This window comes from Herpailurus yagouaroundi, unplaced genomic scaffold (assembly GCF_014898765.1).
Source record: "Herpailurus yagouaroundi ecotype Mexico unplaced genomic scaffold, PumYag 159, whole genome shotgun sequence".
Taxonomy (NCBI): Eukaryota; Metazoa; Chordata; class Mammalia; order Carnivora; family Felidae; genus Herpailurus; species Herpailurus yagouaroundi.
In genome coordinates this window covers 42761570-42786410 of record NW_024412400.1, presented here as the reverse complement: position 1 = coordinate 42786410, position 24841 = coordinate 42761570, and the positions used below count along the sequence as shown (strand labels likewise).

Here is a 24841-nt window from a genome sequence, read left to right as displayed (position 1 = left end):
GCTCTCAAAATAAAGAAATAAACTTTAAAAAAGAAGGTGGCAGCCTATGAAGCAAGAAGCGGCTCCCACCACACACTAAATGTGTTGGCGCTTTGATCTAGAACTTTCCATTCTCCAGGACTGAGAAATAATTTTTGTTCATAAGCAACCCAGTCTATAATATTTTGTTATACCAGCCTGAATAGACAACTTGCCTACAGATGATTGTGGTAGTGTTGGAACAAAAGTTAAGGGTTGTCACCAGATCTTCCAATTTTTCAATGAAAACAAAAAATACAGACATTTAGAAGAAAACTTCCAATGTTTAAATATTGAGAAATAATATCAAAAGAATCCTCAGAAATATGCATGTTTTAGACCTTTGAATCATCAGTTTATCCCTTCTGCTTTAATGGATCAGGACAAATCCTACCAATGTATTGTTGTTGTTGTTGTTTTCTTCAATGTTTATTTATTTTTGAGAGAGAGAGAGAGACAGAGCACATCCACAAGTGGGGGAGGGGGAGAGAGAGGGGGACAGAGGATCTGAAGTTGGCCTCTCATGTTGACAGTATAGAGCATGGTGTGCGGCTCAATCTCATGAACCGCAAGACCATGACCTGAGCTGAAGTCAGTCACTTAACCGAATGAGCCACCCCAGTGCCCCTGTATTGTTTTTCTAAACTACACTGGTTAGAAGCTATCTCTCCCATCCCTCAACTCACAGATAGATTGTTTGTTATCTATCCATACACTTAAGAGATATCCTCTTTAATGTTCCTCTGTGTGTGTGGATGTGCGTGTGTACTTTTGACTAATCCAAGCTCCTTGAGTTACTCCTTGATTATTCATCCTCAAATATATCCATGAGGCTTAGTATAGTATCTTATACCCATTATCTGCTAAATAAACACTTGCTACAAGTATGAATGTATGAATCAATGAATACAACCTGAGGGGAGTGATGACCTCAAATAACAGCCTGCATTATACTAGAATACATTTCCAAAGTCTAAATTAATTTGCAATATTTTCTTTTTCAATTTGTAAATGTATTTATACACAAAGTTCACATCATGTTTTATCGTAGCTCCCTCTTCCATGTACTAAGTGCTAAGGTACACTAATTACTTATTTCAATCCTAGTTAACTGTTCATTAAGTGCCCCAAATTCTACAGACTAACTTAATCCTCGTACAAATCCTATGATGCACGTAGTATAATGGCCCCTGATTTCCAAATGAAGATACTAAGAGGAAAGCAACTTGCCTGAGCTCACACAGTGGGTGACAGGGCCAGGATGACAGGGCCAGCCCTGGATCCTGGGCAGCAGCGTCCTCACCACACCATGCTGTCTCCATTAAGAAATGCCTGGAAGGAAACTGGACTGGCACCGCCGCTGGGCCTGGAATGAAAGCAGGGGAAGGAGGATAAAGACTTCAGTGGCTACTATTCTTTACCGCTGCTTCCACACTTGAAAATGTTGTTTTTGCTTTCAGCTTTTGTTTTCATGTTTTATTCCTTCCATTCTTTTGTAATAAAAGATATGCAATTGCCTTTGTCAAATCATGCTTGAATTGAAGCCATACGTTGGTCACCAATACAAGACTTCGGCAAAAAATCAAGGCAAAGAATCAATTGGCTATACAAGGCATTTGCGATAGAGTGTTATGTATTTTATTATTATTTATAAATTGTATATAAATCCTTTATATCAGTAAAACCTACAGGAAACCTACAGGAAACCTACAGTAAAACCTACAGGAAACCTACCTATATATATAGATATATATATAGGTATATATATTATATCTCATACCTTTGGTCCCAGAGAACTAGTTGTTAAACACTTACTGAACACCACTATATTGGGGAAACTGCAGGCATATTTGAGATCTAGCTAAGGAGAAGCTGAGCTGGAGATACATTTACTTTGGCTTAGTGGGATATATTTATGAGGTCTGCAGTCACTCCATGTATAGCGAAGTTATTGTTAGCCATACACATTTAGGAAAGGCTTCTATAAATATTTCAACTCCTCACTGTGCCGACTTGCTCAGTACAATGACATAAAAGTGCAGGGGCCGGAGATTGTATTGTGATCCGAACATACCCTGTGGTGCCCAGTACAGGAAGTACGTGGGTTGTGGTCAAGAAACAAGAGCCAGAAGTTAGTTTGTGGAAAATTCCCCCAATTATCAGCCATGAAAATTATTAGCAGAGAATTAGGATAGCCTTGACACCTAGTAAAATCTAAAATTCTCGCCTGTCAGGAACATACATAAAATGTAAAGGTTTATAATGATAAAAATACCATACTTAAAAAAAAAAAGTTACTTTATTTAGACAGGCAACGGTTTAAAGCGGGGGGCGGGGGGGGACTGCAAAGGAAGATCTCTGCAGCATACTTTTTTTTCTTTCTAGATGGAAATGGCATATTTTATAAAGCTAGAATTTAACATTTTAACTGCAATTTGGAAATGATTGAGAACGTTTCAATAAAACAACTGAAAATTTATAATTGTCTGATCTGGGTGAATATGAAGGTTATGTTCTTTTGCCTTCTTTAAGTTTATTTAATAAAATACTGAGGAAAGTGAGATAAAAATAAATGAAAATCATGCAAGGTAATAAAGTCGAGCAATGAAATCAATATTAATTGGTGGCTAATTTTAAGCTTTCATCAGATCATAGCAAAAGCAGTAGTTCATTCAGAAGAGATACAAGTGAGATATGTTTCTACTGTAATGAAAATGATTATCACTGAAAGAAACTGTTAGACTGATAGTGATTAGGAGAGTAATAATGTGGGTGGAAAAGACACTGGACACTTGGAAAAGACACTGACCTCGGGCTCAGTAGACGTGAGTTCTAGCCCCAGCTCACCCTTAACCAGTGGTGACCCTGGGCTATTTGTGGTTCCTGACTGCTAAAAAAAAGCCTTGCAGTTGGGCCAAGAGTCAATTCTCTGACTGAATCTCAAGGTCTCTCTCATTCTATCAATTCTGATATTCACTATGAGGAATAAATTACCATCTTACATCTAGATGGCAATTTCTCAATGTTGAGTAGTTCTTCAAATATAAAGAGCATGCATTATTCTGAATTCATCTTATATGGAACAGAGATCTTGCCCTTCAGAAATTTTTTCCTCCCCAGTCCTATACCCACACCACCTCACCTCTGAAAACACTTTCTAATGCCTCATTACAGCATTGCCAAGGGCATCCATGTGTGCTCTGTCTACTGAACTCTGCCTCGGTAATGTAAAGTGTTCAAGCTGGGCTAACAAGTTGGAAATTCAGTATTCATTTCCCAGACTGTGGTGACCGTGGTTAAGCATTAGAGAAATATTATTTCTTATTTATGCATTCTGAGACACCAATTAAGAAGGACCTCTTGGATGTGTTCCACCCTAGAAGGTACTGAGGCCAAAGCCTTTTACACATTTTATCCATGACTTAGATGATGAAATAAGAATCCTGTTTATTCATATTAAGGGTGAAATCTTGGAAGGAGGTGCTGCTTATCCTTTGGAATAATTGCATAAAAGTCAAGAAAACCTAAGTAATTTGGAAAAGTATCAGGAAAAGTTTGAGTAATCTCAAGAGACATATATTGGATGGTACAATTTTAAAGTAAATTAAATTTTTTGGATGTCGTATAAAAGGTTATTGTGTATGATGTGAAACGTTGGGATCCAGGAGCGAATGGTCGAGAAAGAATTCTTGAGACATCTTCAGTGCAAAGAAGGGTGGTTTATTAAAGCTTGGGGGCAGGACCCACGGGCAGAAAAGGCTGCACTTGAGTTGTGAGGAGTGAGTGATTATATACTTTCAAGTTGGGAGTTAGGGATAGTGTAAGTCTCTAAGGAATTTGGAAGCAAGGTTTCCAGGAGGGACTAGCTGCTGTTAGGCAAAGATCATTTACTATTGTCTGGTAAAACCTTAGTCATAAGACCCTTCAGATGTAGATCAGTGGGCCATATGCTTGGAGGATGATTGCTAACATATATCCTGGGGGTAGGTAGAGATAAAGGAAGTTTCCAAAGGGATTTTTATAGGTTCAAGGAGGCTTACAGCATCCTGGAGGTCAAAGCTATTGTCAAGCTAAGGTGGCCTTTTGCCTCTAGCAGAGTATTAACATCAGGCAGTTGAGTTCCTGGAACAAGGTTATTCTGCTGGTCCCAAGTACTTGTCAATGGGCTGTAAGTTATGAAGGAGTTTATAATTTTTTAAATATTTCTTTTGCCTTTGTTCTCCACATCAGTGTAGAGTTGTGAATAAATTTTAAGGGTCTAGTTGTCAGACTGGGGCTGCAAATTGAAAAAAAGACAACAATATTTCACCCTAGCTTTTTTGTTCCCCCAAAGTCATTGTGATTCTGGCTGAATGTGTACATATACAAAGGAAAAGTTTTAAATTCAACCACAATTTTATCCTTGAAATTAATAAAATGAATATAAAACAGTAAAAAGCAATAGTATTGCCTGTAGGAATTATTCTTTCAAACTTCTCTACATGTTGGATATCACTGTCTCCATGGTATGTATTTGGTTATTGGATGCACAATGAAGAGAAAAAATATAACTTGGAGATGGTGCGGAGGAAAGCAGTGACACTGGTCAAATAATTAGAATTAGGAGACAATAGAAAGAAATCCTATTAGGAATTAAAAGTGTTCCAAGTGCAAAACACAATACTTGAAGAATAACATAGTAAGGATTTTGATGTGTGTACAATATATCTGAGATTCTTTTTGTTGAAAATGGATAGGGAAAAAAAAATCATCTTAAAAATGGAGTTTGGACCTAAGGAAGATATTTGTAACTGCTCACTTATACTCGACTAGTGCAGGGGTCAGTCATACAAAGTAGAGAGTCTACCTGCCCTGGTCTAAAAATAGCAGCCCTGCTTCTCCTCCGGACCAAAGCTGCCTTAGGCTCTTCTACCTCCCAGTGTCTCCTTTTAAATGCAAATGATTTGGGAGGGGTTGCCCTTAATTCACTAATTTTATCTAGCCATTAACACCTTAGCAACTGGAAACCCAACTAAAAGAGAAAGAGGAATTGGCTGAGGGTTTTGGTGGATGTGCAACCTTCCTGAAGAGGGAGAAGTGAAGGAAAGGAAAGGCTGTTCCTCATAAAGGAGGGATGTAACCAAACTGTGCCTCCTATCAGTCCATTTTCGGTGTGCATGTCAATGGTCACACCCTCTGACCTGGCATAACTCTTGAATTTGGTATGAAATGATGACAGATTTAAAGAACTCTCTTTAAATTTGTCACAGACACAGATTCCAAACTCCACGAGGCAAGGTGCTTTTATCTGTGGTGCTCCAGGGTTGGTAGGAAGGGAGAAAAGTAAATGGCTTGAAAATAGTGAGACCTCTTTAACTAAAATTAGTTTCTGGCAAGGGCTCTCAGCCACATTGGCCTACATTTTCCAGAACTATTGTTCTTATGCTTTTGCCCAAGTGTGTTTGAGTAGTTTCCAAAGTCAGGAGCTGGCCATAAAGGGGAATCAGAAACACTTTGAGTAAACGAAGAAGAAAATGAAATCCACATGACTAAAATTCTACTGCAGAAACGTCATTAATTGCTACTTCTGAAATGTGGGACTCCTCTGTAAGTCTGTGTGGAAAACTTAATTTTGTGTCCTTGACATACACTATTAAAAACTGCCTTCTAGCCAAGAAGAAAGAGCTGGCTTACACCCATGTAAATGGTGCTATCATTACTCAAGGGAGATGTGGAACACTTTGCTCTAGACGTATGATGCTTTTCTTGTTTGACAACCATTACTATTCTATTTCCATTCTCCAAAGTGGTTATGCACTGTAAACTCTTTAGTGTTAAGCAACTAAACTATGTCCAATTGAAAAAATAGAAAATGGACAGGCACGGCTCTTATGGCCATATGATACACATATTCATCAAAATCTTTTGAAAGATTCATCAACAAATGTAGAATACAAGTTACTACTGTCCTGGGACGGCTGGCTGCATATTACATGCTGTCCATTCGAGTGAAAAATTACTGAAGCACACACTCGAGCCGTATAAGTATCAGATCGTCATCACTCTGAAGAGCCACATTTACACAAACCACACACATAGTCACTCTGACTGAGAAGACAAGGAGATGATACTATAGCAAAACATATTTTTAAAAACTTGCTTTGACCAAAACAAAGGTTAGTAGCTGTATCTTTATTGCTTGGCATTCCAGTTGGCCTTTACAAAATGGCAGTCTTTTCTCACTCTTTCTACAAAGTATTTATGAAAATTCCATTGCAATATTTGTCATGACTTCTAAGCTAGCCCTTCCAAGAACATTTTAGTTTTTGTATTTGCCTTTACTTTTAAACCTGTAAAACCTTGTCTTTTTTTTAAATGTTTATTTTTTTTGAGGGAGCGCAAGCCGAGGAGGGGTGGAAAGAGGGGGCCAGAAGATCCTGAGAGGCTGAGAGCAGCAAGCCCGACGTGGGGCTCGAACCCAAGAACCGCAAGATCATGACATGAGCCAAAGTCGGATGCTCAACCTACTGAGCCACCCAGGTGCCTCAAGCCTGTAAAAACTTCTGAGGTGAGAAAGTAAGGAGGGGGAAAGACTGTTTTAGGGGAAGAAGCATGATGTAAGATCTGTGGAAAAACAAGGTGTTTTCTCTCTGTTAATAAAATATACTTTCTTTCTTTCTCTTTCTTTCTTTCTTTCTTTCTTTCTTTCTTTCTTTCTTTCTTCTTTATTTCTTTCTTTCCATTTACTTTTTATTTTTATGAAGGTAGAGATTTGGATCTGCCTTGCTCACTGCTGTATTCCCAATGCTCAGAACAGTGTCCATCATCAGGCCGTAGGTGTTTAGAGAATATGTATTGAATGAATAAGTGGTGTTTTTCTCTGTAAATAACATTCAATGTGGGGCGCCTGGGTGGCGCAGTCGGTTAAGCGTCCGACTTCAACCAGGTCACGATCTCGCGGTCCGGGAGTTCGAGCCCCGCGTCAGGCTCTGGGCTGATGGCTCAGAGCCTGGAGCCTGTTTCTGATTCTGTGTCTCCCTCTCTCTCTGCCCCTCCCCCGTTCATGCTCTGTCTCTCTCTGTCCCAAAAATAAATAAACGATGAAAAAATAAATAAATAAATAAGTAACATTCAATGAATATTTTTCTAAGTATTGCTTCTTGATTATAGAAAATCCATTGACAATATTGACTGAAAAGGAGTGTTCTTTCCACCACCACCCCCCCCACACACACACCTAGGAAGGAATCCTTCTAAAAGAGCATATAAATTCCAGAAGAACACATGTGAAGAGGTGAGAGACAAAAGTAATATCCTCTCTGCACCACATCCCCCACTGCCCAGATAAACTCAAACCAACCCAGAAATCGATTGGGTAATAATGTTGTGGTCTTCATTGAATTGCTCTCCATAAACATGATTAAGCATCTATCATGTGTATGAAACTGTGCTGTGAGCTATATACAAAGATGAATAAGGCATGGACTTTATATTCAAGTTAGAGTCTATAAAGGAGAAGGATACATAAACAAATAATTTCAATACAGTGTACAAAGTGCAATAGTAGACGTAGTTTACCCTGTTTGGAGGAGCTGACAGGCCGGCAGATTTCTTACAGAATATTGTGACAGATATTACAGAAGATATTTTGACTGAATGTTACATAGAAGCTTGCTAAACAGACAAGAGCAGAAAGGTCATTCCAGAGAGGGCAGCCTGAGCAGTTATGTGAAGTCAGGAAGCTGCTTAACCCATTTGGGAAACCACAAGTCAACTCTTTGAGGGGAGGCACAATGGGAGTTGAGTTTGGAGAGATGAACAGATACAAATTGTAAAGGTGATGGAAAGCAATTAGAAGGGTTTAAAAAATAAAGGTGTGATATGATCGGATTTGCATTTAACTCCTATGAAGAATGGGTTTAAATGGAGTGTGACTAAGCAAAGGAACATAGAACTAGGAGCAAATTTAGGGGCTCAGGAGCAGGGAGACCATAACTCAGCTATCTGTGAATACCTTGGTGTACATTACTCTACATTTCAGGAGAAATTTCTGAGCTAAAAATGCAAATTGAGGAATATTTGCATAAGCGATCATTAAAGTCCATGGTAATCGACAAAGTTATGATGAAAAAAAATAAATAAATAAAAAGCCAGAGAGCCAAGAGAAAAAGAAAGAATAAAAAGAGAGGAAAAGAACTCTGGGGAGGAAATAGAGAAGCAATGGGCATAGAAATGAATATGAGAAAAATCAGACATAAATTACATGATATTGTAAATATACCCACCTCTCTTGTTTCTTTCTACAGTTGGAAATCTTCAGAAAGCAACTATGTTTCCAATTGGTATTTTATTGTTCAGAATAGAAGTGTAAAAAGAAAATAAATTTTAGAGGTGCCCGGGTGGCTCAATCAGAAAATAAATTTTCTTAGAGGGCATGAAATATTCTTACCACCAAATCTGGCTGCACATTGACTCTTGATTTTACATATAAACAAAGCATCTTTAAAAATACCACTTGATATTTGTATAGTGTTTTATTGTATACAAAATTTTTTCATATGTACCCAGCTTATTATCAATTCTTACAATAAACCTATTTTCAAAAGGAGGAAAATGAAGACTCAAAAGGAAAGTTCCCAGGTCTACTGCATCCCATGTTGCTTCCACTAATATTATATTCAGAGTCCTTGGGGGTAAAGCTCTTTCATTCATACAAAACAACTTGACCCTCTCTGAAGAAATAAGCTGATGTGCATTGTTGGCAATTCCACATGTTGCCTAAATTGCCTCTCTAGGGTTTAGTCCTATGGCACAGACAAGGGCTTTTCAGTTGCAAAGACACTTTAACAATAACACAATATGTCACAAGGCTTAAGGGAATGTGTTGAAGACTCACCATGGTATTACAATAACCCTTTAAAACTTCACCTCACAACTGTCAGAATGGCTAAAATTAAGACAGGAAACAACAGGTGCTGGTGAGGATGAAAAGAAAGGGGAACACTTTTGCACTGTTGGTGGGAATGCAAACTGGTGCAGCCACTCTGGAAAACTGTATGCAGTTTCCTCAAAAACCTAAAAACAGAACTACCTTATGATGCAGCAATTGAACTACCGGGTATTTACTCAAAGGATACAAAAGTGCTGATTTGAAGGGATACATGCACTCCAATGTTTATAGCAGCATTATCAACAATAGCCAAACTATAGAAAGAGCCTAAATGTCCACCAACTGATTAATGGATAAAGAAGTTGTGGTACATATATACAATGGAATATTACTCAGCCGTCAAAAAGAATGAAATCTTGCCACTTGCACTGACATGGATGGAGCTAGAGAGTATTATGCTAGTGAAATAAATCAATCAGAGAAAGACAAAAGCATAAGATTTCACTCATGTGGAATTTAAGAAACCTAACAGATGAAATTGGGGGAAAAAAGAGAGAAGAGACAAGCCAAGAAATAAACTCTGAACTACAAAGAACAAACTGATGGTTACTAAAGGGGAGGTGGGCAGGAAGATGAGCTAAATGGGTGATGGGTAATATGGAGGGCACTTGTGTTGAGCACTGGGTGTTATATGTGATGAATCACTAAATTCTACACCTGAAACTAATATTACACTGTATGTTAACTAACAGGAATTTGAATAAAAACTTGAAACTCCAAAAAATCAATAAATAAAATAAAATTTCAAAGAACTCAACAGAACCATCAGCTTAACCCAGATGGCTTAATAAACTAAAGCAAAATGGCCATACTCAACTGGGTATGGTCGTGAAAACTCATGAGAATTTGTAGCCAATCAGCTTGCAGGGTATGGAGAAGTAAGTAAAGAGAAAATTTTTGTTTCTCCTGAAGAGCAAAATCTCATTATTTCTGGTGCTATTTTTCATGTCCAAACTTCAAAGTACTATTTTTCAGACTGGCCAAAGCCATAATCTTCTTAGTCCTCAGGCTAGTCTTGGGTCGTTAAATAACTGATCCCATGACAGACTCCACAGATTCTGAACTCATTCATCCCTTTGGATAGTCTGCCTGCTGGACTCCAGTATGCCCTGCTGTGAGACTCAATCCCTTTCTGACCATGGATAGCTTCTGGTTTCACCTTCACTACTATCATCTTGGATTTGACAGCTCTTCACTAAGGAACCCAAGATCAGCTCTGCCAGCTGAAGACCCTGGACTGAGCCCTGCATTCTGGGGAGGATGGTGAGTAAAGGCAGCCAAACCAGGCCACTGCTGAGAGAGCACTTTTTAAACACTTTTTGCAGGGCGCTTGGGTGCCTCAGTTGGTTAAGTGTCCAACTTTGGCTCAGGTCATGATCTCATGGTTCCTGGATTCCAGCCCCACATCAGGCTCTGTGTTGACAGCTTAGAGTCTGAAGCCTGCTTTGGATGCTGTGTGTCTCTCTCTCTCTCTCTGCTCCTCCCCCACTCACACTCTGTCTCTCTCTCTCTCTCAAAAATAAATAAACGTTAAAAAAATCTTAAAAGAACCCTTTTTGCCACTATATAGTGGTTTTAAAACAACTTCAATTTCTATTTTTAATGTAACCTAGACTTTGATCTTATAGACTACCTTATCAAATATAAAAATCTCATTGACATAATAGCAAAATGAGTTTGTGTATATAGTTATCTAGAGATGAAATCTGAGATTTGAAAGAAAACACTTTTTTTTTTAATTTTTTTTTTCCAACGTTTATTTATTTTTGGGACAGAGAGAGACAGAGCATGAACGGGGGAGGGGCAGAGAGAGAGGGAGACACAGAATCGGAAACAGGCTCCAGGCTCCGAGCCATCAGCCCAGAGCCTGACACGGGGCTCGAACTCACGGACCTCAAGATCGTGACCTGGCTGAAGTCGGACGCTTAACCGACTGCACCACCCAGGCGCCCCTGAAAGAAAACACTTTTTGCACTAATTGCCAGCATTTTCTTTTAAAATTAACATTTAAGTCAGCAAATTCCAGGATGCATGTAAACTTTTTGTGGGTTTTTTTTTTTCTTTTTGGTATAAAATAACAGAGCAGATTCATTTAATAAAATCAATTCAGAGACTGTGTGTGTCTTACCAATATCTTCAAAGACATCTTTTTACAAAAGGGTTAGAAGAAACCCCATTGTTTCAAGGAGAAATAGTTTCTTAAACCCTGGTAAGTATAAATTATTATTCACAGTACTGTCTAAACAGAAAGAAATTCCTTGAGTCAGTGGTATGGTTTCTTGAAAAGTTTCAGTTAGAAAGTATTATGCACTATTACACAGGGAACATATGAGCCAAATCTTCAAATACACAGTCATTTAATAGATTTTATTGGAAGAATCTTTCACTATTATTTTAAGACCTTTCTATAATTATACACTGAGAATTTGTATTCAGCTGGAAAATTTTTACATTCTCCCTAATCCACCACTTTAATCGAAATATTTCTTCTAGTGATTATTTCTTCCCATTGTTTCTATCTGTATTACATTTTTCCAAAGCTTAAAATTACAGTATAGGACTGCACACCTGAAACAAATGTAACACTGTATGTTAACTATACTGGAGTTCAAATTTAAAAAAAATTATACTAGAGGATGAAATAAAAGTCACTGTCATATCTAACAATCAAAAAAAATGACCTTATACTTATAGACTAATTTTTCTAGGCTCTGTATTATCGAATACATTTACGTTAATAGTTATAGACAAAATGAGTCCACAGCAGGACAAGACAATTAGCAAATCCATGAATCTTTCTCCTGTTTATACTTTAATTTTAAAGATTTAATGTTAGTTTGTTTAAGATGCTTTACGTGTTGGTCTGAGATGTTTCCGTACAATAGCACTGAATGAGTTTCTTCTTGGTATGAAATATAAGTGTACAAAAGTCAAACAAGCATAAGGAAACCAAACTTGGTTTCACTAATTGTATGGCCATTTCACTAATTGTATGGCCATGGAATAAATAAATAATTCAATCTATTCCATTTAAAATACATTTATGGACTGTCCACATTGAGCAAGGTATTGTGATATCTTTGTAAAGTTTGAATCAAGTAAGTAAACTACACACACACACACACACACACGCGTGCGTGCACACACATGCACACACATACTTACACAAATGGTTATTGTAAGGATGCATGTCAAAAGCACAGACTCAGACTATTGGAGGGTGTGTTAAAGGGTCTGCTGTGCCTCAAATACAAACAGGGCTGATCCTCAATGGGCAGGCACCAAAACAGTAGTCTTATCTGTTTAAAAGTTGAAGCCCTTCTGTACTGGGGTGCTTTCCCTCATCTTGGCTGCTGAAGTCCCTCCTCTAATCTCCCCAGAATTTCGAGGTAAAAAGGTGGAAGTTGGTCCAGCAGGAGACAGTGTGGATTGCACTATTGGTTGGCGGTTGTGGCTGGAAGTCAGTATAAACCACTAGTCTGACTTTTTGAGCATCCATCCTGAGGATAAGGTGGAGGTGGTAGGAGAGAAAGCAGGTGAGTTAGACACAGATCAAAAATTAACTTGCCAAAAAAATAATTAATTTGCTTAAAATGTCATCTGAAAACTATTCCTTAAACCCAGGATCACAACCTCAAATGCCTGCAAGAGTAAAGCAAATAAAATAAGTCAGCCAGAGGTGTGGTAAACTGGAGAGCCTGTGCCTTACAGAAGCTGGAACTTTCTACTTCCACACCCAGTATTACATGAAGGTCAAGTCTTTCAAGTGATACGAGAAATCTCTATTTGTGTGTGAAAACTATTGACTTGTGAGCATTGGCAATTAATTCAAGTAAAAATCAAAATCAAACCAAAACACTCGGAGAGCTAAACTGTATATATCTGTTAGTGGGATCCAGCTTGTGGTCCATTAGCCTACAACTTCTGACCTAGAATCTCCATTCTTTTCTGGTGAGGCATGAACCTGGTGCTTTCTCTTTTGACTTAAGTAGTACAAACAAAAAAATCAGTGTTTTATGACCCTTGTAATTTCATCAGTTCACGATTACACAAAATATTGTAGAGTTTTATGCCTTGAATATAATTAGATTGAACTCATTTCATAAATTAAAATAGTGGGCATTCATGTGGTCAAGCAGAAAGGCATAATGTTTTAAAGTTACGGGTCATAATTCGCCACTCATTTTTAAATGTTCAACCCGTTGGGCATCTAGGTGGCTCAGTCAGTTGAGCATCCAGCTCAGCTCAGGTCATGATCTCACAGTTCTCAAGTTCGAGCCCACATTGCGACCTCTGCTGTCAGCGTGAAGCCTGCTTCAGGTCCTCTCTCCCCTCTCTCTCTGCCCCTCCCCACTTGTGCTCTCTCTCTTCCAAAAATAAATCAACATTTTTTAAAAAGTTTAAATGTTAAACAAGTATATACTATTCTACGTGAACATAAATGGTGTTCATTTTGCTTCTAGTTTAATAAAACTCCAATATAAACTTGGCCTAGGATTTATACCTTAAAAAAAATCAGGCAGATTCTAGAAAAATTGTACTAAAAGCACAGTTAGGACTTAGGAGTTAAGATGGAGAAGAAGTGGGGGAACCCTGAGCTTTCCTCATCGCTCAAACACAGCTATATTGAGGTCAGACCACTAGGAACACCCAGAAAATCAATCTGTCGAGTGGCTGAAGGCTCTCCACAGTGCAAGGGACACATGGCAGGTGTCAGGTGTGTAGAAGTGAATTGAGTGAATTAAGGGAGAGAAAAATGGCAGTGCTATGGAAGGGAGGGAACTCTTTCTGTGGAGAGACAAAAGGTAAAGAAAGAGAGAGGGGTTGAGAACGCGCAGCGTTGAGTTCACACAAAAGGAAGTCCTCTCTGGACCAAAGACTGGGGAGCAAGAAGTACTGAGTGTCTCAGTTTTTTGTTTTTTGTTTTTGTTTTGTTTGTTTTGTTTTGTTTTGTTTTGTTTTCAAACAGAGTTAGGAGCTCAAACTCTCAGGTTTTGGAAGTGCGTGACTTTTCCTGGATCAGAGTTGTGGTGCATGCTCCTGGGGAAGAAGGAGCTGGCCCTGGAGTGCTTAGTGTGGTCTGAAGATCTCTGGGGTGCACTGAGAGAGGACGTTCCCCTGGCTGGAGTAATTTGGGAAAATGGCATATCGCCTGCCCAAAAACAAAAGACCCTGCAGGCAGGAGCCAAAGGCCTTTCATCAGCAGGGGACAGAGACGCACCCAGAGGGAATATAACCTTTGCTGCTATTAGCAGCATTACACCATAGATTCTGTGCGCTATACAGGCATGGGACTGTTTTTCAGGGACAAAGGATTTCACACAGATTGGACAGGCTCCATTCTGGAAGAAGGGAGTGGATCCGTGCAATGCAGGGTCCTTTAAGAGTTCAGGTTTTGAATCCCAGCTGTGTGCCAAATTAAAAATGCAGGGGAGCTGTGGTGCAGGGCAAGCTGACTGCCCTTGTTATTCTGTGAGGGCTGACTAGCGTGTGACTAGTGTGAGATCCCCTGTCTGGGGAGGAGAGATTGAGGTGGTTCCATTTTACCCCCAAAAGCAACACGGTGAGACTTCAGAGAGCAACAGAGTGGCCTCCAGGGGATGCGGGACCTGCTATACCACATTCCCCCCCAACCCCCGCCCCTGCCCTGTGTCTGACAACTGCTTATTTACTGAAGCAAGACTGACTCTAAAACATCTCAGTGGGCCTCTCCTCCAGAACACCAGCACAGGTAGCACCCTTGTATGCACCAAGTGTACTAAAAATCGAGTACTTTAAAGTAATACCTGCAGTTCTGGTGGAAAGAGGACCAGGCTTAATTTTTTTCCTATTTATTTTTTTCTTCTTTTTTTTTTTTTTTTTTTTGGTAACATATTTATTTTTTTTTTTTTTTTTTTTTTTTTTCTTCTGGAATCAGATTCATAGTTTCTTTCTTTCTTTCTTTCTTTCTTTCTTTCTTTCTTTCTTTCTTTCTTTCTTTCTTCTTCTTCTTCTTCCTTCATCTACTTTTCTCTTTTTTTGGATCAGCCTTTTTGACTCTTTTCTTTTTTTTTTCTTTTTTCTTTTCTTCTTTTATTTTCTTTTTCTTTTTCTTTGGAATCCCCCTTATAGTTTTTTTGATTCTCTGGTTGATTTTTTTTTGTTCCCTTTCCTTTTCTCTTTTTTTTTTTTGGACAAGGCTCCCCCACCTTTTTTTTCCAGGCTTACTTCAACAAACAAATCAAAGCACATCTACTTAAAGGTCCAAGCAGTCCCCATTGCAAGCAAGGAGGAGATTTGGGGAAGACTGACCAGTAGGAAAGAGAAGCTAAATTGTAATAACAAAGTGCACATGGCGAACACCAGAAATACTTTCCTGAAATGCCAGACCCTTTTTTAATATAGCAGTACCCTCAGGTGCAGGAAACATAACAAGCTTTTAAAACACTCAAAAGACAGAAATTTAACCAAAATCACAAGATGGAAGAATTCTCCCCCAAAGAAATGTCAAGAAGAAATCACAGCCAGAAACTTGTTCAAAACAGATATAAGTAATATATATGAACAAGAATTTAGAACAACAGTCATAAAACTACTAGCTGAGCTTGAAAAAAGCATAGAAGTCACCAGAGAAACCCTTGCTGCAGAGATCAAAGACCTAAAAATTAGTCAGGCTGAACTAAATGCTGTAAGCAAGATGCAACACCGACTGGGTACAGTCACAATGAGGACTGAAGAAGCAGAAGAGAGCATAGGCAACTTAGAAGATAAAATTATGGGAAATAATGAAGCTGAAAAGAGGAGGGAGAGGGAATTATTAGATCACTCGGGGAGACTTAGTGAACTTAGTGATTTCATAAAATAAAACAATATCCATGTCATGGGAATCCCAGAAGAAGAGTGGGAAAAGGGACAGAAGGTTTATTTGAACAAATTATAGCTGAGAACTTCCCTAATCTGGGAAAGGAAACAGGCATTCGAGTTCAAGAAACACAGAGAGCTCCCCTCAAAAAAAAACCCAACCAACCAAACAAAGAAACAAAAACAGATCAACACCATGACACATCATAGTGAAATTTGTAAAATACAAAGATAAATAGATACTTCTCAAAGAAGCTAGAGAAAAAGGTCCTTAATGTACAAAGGTAGACACATAAGGTTAGCAGCAGACCTGTCCACTGAAACTTGGCGGACCAGAAGGGAGTGGCAGGAAATATTCAGTGTGCTGAATAGGAAAAATATGCAGCCAAGAATCGTTTATCCAGCAAGGCTGTCATTCAGAATAGGAGAGATAAAGAGTTTCCCAGACAAACAAAAACTAAAAGAGCTAGTGACCACTAAACCAGCCTTGCAAGAAATTTTAAGGGGGACTCTCTGAGTGGAGGAAAAAAAAAAAACAAAGAGAACAAAGGACCAGAGAACATCACCAGAAAAACCAACTCTACAAGTACCATGATGGCACTAAATTCATATCTTTCAATAATCACTCTGAATGTAAATGGGCAAAATGCTCCAATCAAAAGATAAAGGTTTCAGAACGGATAAAAAACATAAGATTCATCTATATGCTGCCTACAAGAGATTTAATTTTAGACCTCAAGACACCTGCAGATTGAAAATGAGTGGATGGAGAACCATCTATCATGCTAATGGATGTCAAAAGAAAGCCAGAGTAGTCATTATATCAGACAAACTAGATGTTAAAGCAAAGACTGTAACAAGAGATGAAGAAGGGCATTACATCATAATTACGGGGTCTATCCATCAAGAAGACCTAACAATTATAAATATTTATGCCCCCAACTTAGAACGCCCAAACACATAAATCAGTTAATAACAAAAATAAAGAAACCTATTGATAATATCAAAATAGTAAGTGACTTTAATACCCCACCTACAACAATGGACAGATCATCTAAGCAGAAAATCTACAAGGATACAATGGCTTTGAATAATACACTGGACTAGATAGACTTAACAGATATATTCAGATCATTTCATCCTAAAGCAGTAGAACACACAGTCTTCTCAAGTGCACATGGAACATTCTCCAGAATAGATCACATACCAGGTCACAAGTCAGTCCTTAACAGCTACAAAAATATCAAGATCATACCATGCATATTTTCAGATAACAATGTTATGAAACTTGAAATCAACCACAAGGGAAAATTTGGAAAGCCCTCCTATACATGGAGGTTAAAAAACATTCAACTAAAGAATGAATGGGTTAACCAGGAAGTTAAAGAAAAAATAAAGAAAATACATGGAAGCAAATGAAAATGAAAACACTACAGTTCGAATCCTTTGGGGTGCAGCAAAGGCAGTCTTAAGAGGTAAGGACATTGCAATTTAGGCCTATCTCAATAGGCAAGAAATGTCCCAAATACTCAACTTAACCTTACACATAACGGAGCTAGAAAAAGAGCAGCAAATAAAGTCTAAAGCCAGCAGAAGAAGGAAATAATAATTAGAGCAGAAATAAATGATAGAGCAGAAATAAATTAGAGCAGAAACAAACAAACAAACAAAAAACAGTAGAACAGATCAAGGAAACTTAATGCTAGTTTTTGAAAGAATAAACAAAATTGCTAGAGCCAGACATACCAAGAAGAAAAGAGACAGGACCCAAAAAGGTAAAATTACAAACGAAAGAGGAGAGATCACAACCAAAACCAAAGAAATACAAACAATTATAAGAGAAGACTATAAAAAATTATATGCCAGCAAACTGGACAATCTGGGAGAAATGGACAACTCCTAGATACTCATGCACTACCAAAATTCAAACAGGAAGAAATAGAAAACTTGAACAGACCCATAAACAGCAAAGAAATTGAATCAGTTATCAAAAACCTCCCAACAAACAAGAGCTCTGGCCCAAATGGCTTCCCAGGGGAAGTCTACCAGACTCACAAAGAACAGTTAATACCTATTCTTCTCAAACTGTTCCAAAAAACCTCAATGGAAGGAAAGCTTTCAAGCCAGCATTACCTTGATTCCAAAACCAGACAAAGATCCCATTAAAAAGGACAATTAAAGGCAACATTTCTGATTAATCTAGATGCAAAAACTCTTAACAAGACACTAGCAAATAGAAGTCAACAGTACATTAAAGGAATTATTCATGACTGATGAATGGATAAAGAAGATGTGATACACACACACACACACACACACACACACACACACACACACAATGGAATACGACTTGATCAAAAAGAATGAAATACTGCCATTTGCAACAGCATGGAGAGAACTAGAGTGTATTATGCTAAACGAGATAAGTCAAAGACAAATATCAAATGATTTCACTGATAGGAGGAATTTAGAAACACAACAGATGAACACAGGAGAAAGGAAAGAAAAAGAAGATAAAAACACAGATGGAGGCAAGCCATAAGAGACTCTTAAAGACAGAGACCAAATTGAGAGTTGCTGGAGGGGAAGTGGATGGGGGGATGGCCTAAATGGATGACGAGCATTAAGGAGGGTACTTGTTGGTATGAGCACTGGGTGTTATATGTAAGTGATGAGTCACTGGGTTCTACTCCAGAAAGTAATATTATATTGTATGTTAATTAACTTGAATTTAAATAAATAAAATTTAAAAAATTACTCACCATAATCAAGTGGTATTTATTCCTAGGTTGCAGGGATGTTTCAATATTCACAAGTCAATCAACATAATGCACCACATTAATAAAAGAAAGGATAAGAACCATATGATCCCCTCAGTAGATACATCCTTTCTTCATAAAAACCCTCAAGAAAGTAGGGATAGAAGAAATATACCTCAACATCATAAAGGCTATATATGAAAGACCCACACAGTTAATATCATCCTCAATGAGGAAAACATGAGAGCTTTCCCCCTAAGGTCAGGAACATGACAAGGATGTCCACTCTCACCACTGTTGTTCAACAGAGTACTGAAAGTCCTAGCCTCAGCAATTAGATAACAAAAATAAATAAAAGGCATACAAATTGGCAAGAAAGAAATCAAAATTTCACTCTTCGCAGATGACAAGATACATGGAAAACCCAAAAGACTCCACCAACAAACTGCTAGAACTGATAAATGAATTCAGCAAAGTCTCAATATAAAATCAATGTACAGAAATCAGTTGCATTTCTATACACCAATAATGAAGCAGCAGAAAGAGAAGTCAAGAAATCAATTCCATTCACAACTGCACCAAGACCCATAAAATACCTAGGAGTTAAACCTAACCAAGAGGTGAAAGATCTGTATGATGAAAACTATAGAAAACTTATGAAAGAAACTGAAGAAGACACAAAGTAATGGAGAAATATTCCATGCTCATGGATTAGAAGAACAAATAATGTTAAAATGTCGATACAACCCAAAGCAATCTACTCATTTAATGAAATCCCTGTCAAAATAACACCATCATTCTTCACAGAGCTAGAAAAACAATTCTAAAATTTGTATGAACCAGACCCCAAATAGTCAAAGTAATATTGAGAAAAGAAAACCAAAGCTGGAGGCATCACAATTCTGGAATTCAAGCTGTATTACAAAACTTTAATCATCAAGACAGTATGGTGCTGGCACAGAAACAGACACATAGGCCAATGCAACAGAGTAGAGAACCCAGAAATGCATCCACAAATTATGTGGTTACACATACAAATTAGTATGGCCAACAAACCTTCAACAAAGTAGGAAAGAATATCCAATGAGAAAAACAATCTCTTCAGTAAATGGTGCTGGGAAAACTGGATAGCGACATGCAGAAGAATGAAACTGGACCACTTTCTTACACCATTCACAAAAACAAATTCGAATGGATGAAAGACCTAAATGTAAGTTGGGAAACTATTGAAATCCTATGGGAGAAAACAGAAGGCAACCACTTTGACCTCCACCGCAGCAACTTCTTACTAGACATGTCTCTGGAGGCAAGGGAAATAAAGGCAAAAATGAACTATTGGGACCTCATGAAGATAAAAAGCTTCTGCACAGTAAAGGAAACAATCAACAAAACTAAAAGGCAACTGACAGAACCGGGGAAAATATTTGCAAATGACATGTCAGATAAAGGGTTAGGATCCAAAATTTATAAAGAACTTAACAAAATCAACACCACAAAACAACTCGGTGAAGAAATGGACAGAAGACAAATTGACAATTTTCCGAAGAAGACATCCAGATGGCTAACAGACACATGAAAAGATGCTCAACATCACTGAACATCAAAGAAACACAAATCAAAACCACAATGAGGTACCACCTCACAACTGTCAGAATGGCTAAAATGAACAACTCGGGAAACAACAGATGTTGGCGAGGATGCAGAGAAAGAGGATCTCTTTTGCACTGCTGGTAGGAAAGCAAAGTGGTTTGGCGACCCTGGAAAACAGTATGGAGTTTCCTCAAAAAATTGAAAATAGGGGCACCTGGGTGGCTCAGTCAGTTAAGCGTCCAACTTCAGCTCAGGTCATGATCTGACGTTTTGGGGGTTTGGGCCCCAGGTCAGGGTCCGTGCTGACAGCTCAGAGCCTGGAGCCTGCTTCGGCTTCTGTGTCTCCTTCTTTCTCTTTCCCTCCCCCACTTGCACTCTGTCTCTCTCTGTCTCATAAATAAATAAACATTTAAGAAAAAAAACCTAAAAAACAATTGAAAATAGAACTACCCTATAACCCAGCAATTGCACTACTAGGTATTTATCTAAAGGATACAAAAATGCTGATTTGAAGGGCCACATGCACTCCAATGTTGATAGCAGTGCTATTAACAATAGTCAAATTATGGAAAGAGCCCAAATGTCCATCAACTGATGAATAGATAAAGGAGATATGGGGGGGGCTGGGTGGCTCAGTTGGTTAAGCATCCAACTTTGGCTCAGGTCATGATCTCACATTTTGTGAGTTCAAGCCCCTCATCTGGCTCTGTGCTGGCAGCTCAGAGCCTGGGGCTTGCTTAGATTCTGTGCCTCCCGCTCTCTCTGCCACTCCCTCTGCTCATGCTCTGTCTCTCTCTCTGTCTCTCTCTCTGTCTCTCTCTCTCAAAAATAAAAATTTAAAAAAAAGAAGATATGGTATATATATACAATGGAATATTACTTGATGATCAAAAGAATGAAATCTTGCCATTTGCAACAGCATGGATGGAACTAGTGTGTATTATGATAATTAATGTATTATGTATCATGATTAAGTCAGAGAAAGGCAAATATATGATTTCACTCATATGTGGAATTTAAGAAAAAAACAGATGAACGTAGGGGGAGAAAAGGAACAATGAGTTAAAAAGAGAGAGGGAGGCAAACATAACAGACTCTTACACAGAGAGAACAAACTGAGGGTTGCTGGAGGGGAGTGGATCGGGGATGGGCTAGACAGGTGACTGGCATTAAGGAGGGCACTTGTTGGGATCAGCACTGGGTGTTACATGTAAGTGATGAATCACTGGGCTCTACTCCTGAAACAACACTACACTTTATGTTAACTAACTTGAATTTAAATTAAAAAAATAAGTAAAATAAAATAAGAACATGGTTAAATGCAAAGAAAATAAAACATATACGCCAATTTCCTCATTTAAACAAAATGGGGGCCAGAACAGAGCGGCACTGCCCAGAGGGTGAAAAAGAATCAGGATTTAGTGCAGGGGGTAGCTAGCTCCTCCTGAGCTTTTCCTCCTTTCTAGTGAGGAGATAGTGGTTCCTAGGCACTATTTAGGAGGTACTTCAAGAAATCTCCATCTCTGAGCATAGATGTGATTGTGGGAGAAAGAGCTCTCATGCTTCAGAACGTCTCAACTGACAGGAAGGATGAGTGGTGTAGCAAGGGAAGCCAGAGTTCAGGCATCGAAAAGACCTCTGCCATCAACTGGCTGAGTGACTTAAAGCAAGCTGTTTACCCTCTCTAAAAGCCAGTTTACTCCTCTGTAAAATGGGAATAAAAAAATGCCTACTGGAAATGTGAGAATCAAATGAGATTACAAAGGATTTACAAAGAATTAAGTATAGTTAGAACAGTGTCAGGATCGTATCAATTTTTCCGATACCCTACCCACCCAACACACCTGCAATGAAAATCCACAGGTGTTTGCAACCAAGAAGCAACAAAGATTCTAGAGACAGGTTTGCCAGTGAACAGGTAGAGAAGGTGCTGGCCCAAGTTACATCTCCTGCCCACACAGTCAATCCATTACCGGGAATTCTACTCTTGAGAAATAAAACACCTTCTTGAGGTGAAAGGGGCTCCTTATGCCCTCCCTTATCTCTTGCTCATTTCTCCTTCCTCTTCCCTCACCTCTTGATCCTTAAAGTGTCTGGAAGGAATAATGCCTTAAAGTTTATCAACTAATAATTTGGCAGGGATTAATTTCATGGCCGTGACAGAGTAACAGAAAGTACCTGGGGATGGAAAATAGCATATCTTCTAAGTAGGCTCCTGAATGAAGAATGAATTAATAAATGAGGTACCCTAAGTGGACAGGCTCACCAGAATGGGCAGAGGGAAGACTCAGAGAATTTAGCAAAGCCAGACTTGAGATCAGTCCTATTTGATCAACAGATGTGGTATATAAATAACAGGAGTTGGTCTTTATTGCCTGCTGATTCTGTTCCAGTCACCATGCAGAGTGCGTGTTTAACAATGATTTCTTTACTCCCTATACTTAACATGAGGAAGATACTATTACCCCCATTTAATGGATATGGACATTGGAGCTAAGGGTGATTTATTCTTGTGTGCTGCATTCCGCAGCATGTCAGGGCTGACATTTAAGTCAAGTTCTAGTCCAATTACAAAGTGTGTGTTCTTAACCAATTCTGTTTACTGCCTCCCTTGCAAAGGAAGAGAATACACCTCTAGTCTGATGATTTAAGATACTCAGGCAGTTCCTTCCATCAAAGGTATGAAAAGTAGTGAAGAGTAGTTCTTGGTGGAGGGAAATAAAGAACCCACACATTTGGTTTTGGGAGAAGCAGCCATAAGAGGAGGGGGAGAGGGAAAGAGGTAGCATCAGATAAAGGAGAAAAGCGAGAGATATGAGAAAGAATTGGTCAGAAGGAGGTGGGAAGGAGAGGGAGGGAGGTGGGTAAGAGAGGGGGAGAGAGGGGGAAGGGAGGAGAGAGGGAAAGAGAGAAAGAATGAAAGAAAATTCTTTCCTCTCCGGAGAGCAGAAGTGCTAACAGAGCAAGCTGGGGAGGCGGGCGAGTGATAATGGAGGGACATGATAAGAGGGAATGTGGCGGCAACAGTAAAGGGACCCAGTTAACATGGCCCTGACTAGTTGTGCTAACGAGCTCTGTTGAGACTACTACCAAACAGCTGTTCAGAGAGCTTCTGCAGCCTCAGAATTGCCCTGCCGCCCCAAGGGGCTCCCTGCTCCGATTCTTGAAGAAGAAGGTTGGAGGATCCATTCAGTTATCTCTTTTTCATTTTATTATCTAAATCAGCCTGCTGAGGAAAGATTGGTTCATGAGGGAATATACCTGTGCTTTGAGAAATGGAATTAGGATATGTCTCTTTCCAACTATATTGAACTATACTGAATACAAAAAGAGAAAAGCTATCTTTTTCTGCAGTTGCTTTTCCTAAAAATTTAGAGAGTTATTTAACAATATGTTATTATTGCTGGATTACTAATCTGCTATTTCCATCTTGATACTTTGCATAATCTTTAGTCGTAATTTCTAAAACCCCATGACTGTGGCTATTATGTTTTCAGATGCTACTATAGGTAGGAAGCAATATTTGTGCTTTGGATTTGACATGGGGAGAATGATATAAACAAGATGAATTCATACCCCCATCAAGATTTTGGCTTTGGTTTTACTGAAATTCATCACTAACACCTTCTGCCAATATATACCAGATGTTCTGTTACAAGTAACAACAACAAATCCATCTGAGTTTCTTCCTAGAGTATGACTGGATATCCAAAGCCAAACTTCCGTAAGAAAATTCAGAGATAGTGCAGAATTTTGAATTCAGAAATTCCCCCCTCATACACATGGCATCATTCTAAGTGAGTCAACAGAAATAGTATTCTCTTACCCATCAATCAGATGCTGCAGCTGTTCATATAGGGTGTCTTTAGTTCACTGAAACAGAAGTTAGGTTCAGATTTGGGGATGGTTTCAAGAACACATACCTCACATGGGAATGGCACTATTTAAGCTACGTTCAATCAGTCCTGAAAATTATTTCACAAAATGGACTCTAGAAGTCACTTGGCTCACCTGTTCTTTCCTTAAATATTACAATTTGCGTGTGGGTGAATTTACATTATGGGACCACTTGAGGGTCATCATTAGGTGAATATTTTCGAGAGTTCTAGAAACGTTCCTGTAGCTAACATGCTTTCCACATTTCCCAAACACTGTGTCAGCAGTCATTCTACAAGATACTACTGGCCTATAAGCATCCAACGGAACAGCACAGTGCCCAGGAGCAAGGGCTTTGTCATCAGAAACACAAGGTCCACTGCTTCCTAACTGCATGAATGTGGGCAATCTCTCAAGCTTTGATTTCAAAATTTAATGGCAATGGTAAATCACTTCATGGGTTGGCATGAGGTTTAAATGAAATGATGAGAACAACAGACATATGACATGCTTTTACCGGGTGCCTTTTTAATGCATTTTAAATTTATCAGAAATAATAGTGAAAATGAAAATCTTGCTGGAAGAGTCAGCAAAGGCAAGTCAAATTTAAACCAATGTTCAAGGACTATTAAATATCTAGGAAATGCAAGAGAACAAGAGGAGTAAGACTATTGGTCCTGAAATAAAAATTACAAACAGACAAAAAAAAAAATGCTGGAGGAATTGAAGAACCATCTCTCAGTACCGTTATTACTTGTCATCTGCTAGATGTATCTTTTAGTGATCAAATAGCAGGTTTTTTTCCTCCAAAGCCCCATGTCTACAATTC

General features: G+C 38.6%; 1 long non-coding RNA gene across 2 annotated transcripts in view; it reads right to left on the bottom strand.

Annotated features, from left to right (window-relative positions):
• Positions 1-248: 248 nt before the first annotated feature.
• Positions 249-24841, bottom strand: part of LOC121033799 (uncharacterized) — a 132261-nt gene continuing 107668 nt past the window's right edge. For both annotated transcript variants that reach the window (XR_005792123.1, XR_005792122.1), the window contains one exon: positions 249-1384. This is a non-coding gene — a long non-coding RNA (uncharacterized LOC121033799). The remainder of the gene's footprint in view (positions 1385-24841) is intronic.